A 2,500-nucleotide genomic window follows, 5' to 3' on the forward strand; every position below is an offset into this window, starting at 1 on the left:
GCCAAAACTGGCCATTTTTGGCTGCGCGAGCGAGCAGCGAGCGGCGGACAGCGAGCGAAGCGAGAGGCAGCACCGTCCCTGCTATACGAAAGCCCCATCCAGCCCTGTGCCACCCGGGGGGTTCCAGGGTGCTGAGATGGCTGACGTTTTGCTCCGCTCACGACGGTCGCCGCGGCACGCAAGAACAGGCCAAAAACTGGCCAAAACAGCCCAAAAACGGGCCAAAACTGGCCATTTTTTGCTGCGCGAGCGAGCGGAGAGCGGCGAACAGCGAGCGAAGCGCGAGGCAGCACCGTCCCTGCTATACGAAAGCCCCATCCAGCCCTGTGCCACCCGGGGGGTTCCAGGGTGCTGAGATGGCTGACATTTTGCTCCGCTCACGACGGTCACCGCGCCACACAAGAACAGCCCAAAAACAGGCCAAAACAGCCCAAAAACGGGCCAAAACTGGCCATTTTTGGCTGCGCGAGCGAGCGGCGAGCGGCGAACAGCGAGCGAAGCGAGAGGCAGCACCGTCCCTGCTATACGAAAGCCCCATCCAGCCCTGTGCCACCCGGGGGGTTCCAGGGTGCTGAGATGGCTGACGTTTTGCTCCGCTCACGACGGTCACCGCACCACGCAAGAACAGGCCAAAAACTGGCCAAAACAGCCCAAAAACGGGCCAAAACTGGCCATTTTTGGCTGCGCGAGCGAGCGGCGAGCGGCGAACAGCGAGCGAAGCGAGAGGCAGCACCGTCCCTGCTATACGAAAGCCCCATCCAGCCCTGTGCCACCCGGGGGGTTCCAGGGTGCTGAGATGGCTGACGTTTTGCTCCGCTCTCGACGGTCACCGCGCAATGCAAGAACAGGCCAAAAACTGGCCAAAACGGCCCAAAAACGGGCCAAAACTGGCCATTTTTGGCTGCGCGAGCGGCGAGCGGCGGACAGCGAGCGAAGCGAGAGGCAGCACCGTCCCTGCTATACGAAAGCCCCATCCAGCCCTGTGCCACCCGGGGGGTTCCAGGGTGCTGAGATGGCTGACGTTTTGCTCCGCTCTCGACGGTCACCGCGCAATGCAAGAACAGGCCAAAAACTGGCCAAAACGGCCCAAAAACGGGCCAAAACTGGCCATTTTTGGCTGCGCGAGCGAGCGGCGAGCGGCGGACAGCGAGCGAAGCGAGAGGCAGCACCGTCCCTGCTATACGAAAGCCCCATCCAGCCCTGTGCCACCCGGGGGGTTCCAGGGTGCTGAGATGGCTGACGTTTTGCTCCGCTCTCGACGGTCACCGCGCAATGCAAGAACAGGCCAAAAACTGGCCAAAACGGCCCAAAAACGGGCCAAAACTGGCCATTTTTGGCTGCACGAGCGAGCGGCGAGCGGCGGACAGCGAGCGAAGCGAGAGGCAGCACCGTCCCTGCTATACGAAAGCCCCATCCAGCCCTGTGCCACCCGGGGGGTTCCAGGGTGCTGAGATGGCTGACGTTTTGCTCCGCTCTCGACGGTCACCGCGCAATGCAAGAACAGGCCAAAAACTGGCCAAAACGGCCCAAAAACGGGCCAAAACTGGCCATTTTTGGCTGCACGAGCGAGCGGCGAGCGGCGGACAGCGAGCGAAGCGAGAGGCAGCACCGTCCCTGCTATACGAAAGCCCCATCCAGCCCTGTGCCACCCGGGGGGTTCCAGGGTGCTGAGATGGCTGACGTTTTGCTCCGCTCTCGACGGTCACCGCGCAATGCAAGAACAGGCCAAAAACTGGCCAAAACGGCCCAAAAACGGGCCAAAACTGGCCATTTTTGGCTGCACGAGCGAGCGGCGAGCGGCGGACAGCGAGCGAAGCGAGAGGCAGCACCGTCCCTGCTATACGAAAGCCCCATCCAGCCCTGTGCCACCCGGGGGGTTCCAGGGTGCTGAGATGGCTGACGTTTTGCTCCGCTCTCGACGGTCACCGCGCAATGCAAGAACAGGCCAAAAACTGGCCAAAACGGCCCAAAAACGGGCCAAAACTGGCCATTTTTGGCTGCACGAGCGAGCGGCGAGCGGCGGACAGCGAGCGAAGCGAGAGGCAGCACCGTCCCTGCTATACGAAAGCCCCATCCAGCCCTGTGCCACCCGGGGGGTTCCAGGGTGCTGAGATGGCTGACGTTTTGCTCCGCTCTCGACGGTCACCGCGCAATGCAAGAACAGGCCAAAAACTGGCCAAAACGGCCCAAAAACGGGCCAAAACTGGCCATTTTTGGCTGCGCGAGCGAGCGGCGAGCGGCGGACAGCGAGCGAAGCGAGAGGCAGCACCGTCCCTGCTATATACGAAAGCCCCATCCAGCCCTGTGCCACCCGGGGGGTTCCAGGGTGCTGAGATGGCTGACGTTTTGCTCCGCTCACGACGGTCACCGCACCACGCAAGAACGGACCATAAACAGGCCAAAACAGCCCAAAAACGGGCCAAAACTGGTCATTTTTGGCTGCGCGAGCGAGCGGCGAGCGGCGAACAGCGAGCGAAGCGTGAGGCAGCACCGTCCCTGC

Source organism: Musa acuminata, unplaced genomic scaffold (genome assembly GCF_036884655.1).
Source record: "Musa acuminata AAA Group cultivar baxijiao unplaced genomic scaffold, Cavendish_Baxijiao_AAA HiC_scaffold_46, whole genome shotgun sequence".
Classification (NCBI taxonomy): Eukaryota; Viridiplantae; Streptophyta; class Magnoliopsida; order Zingiberales; family Musaceae; genus Musa; species Musa acuminata.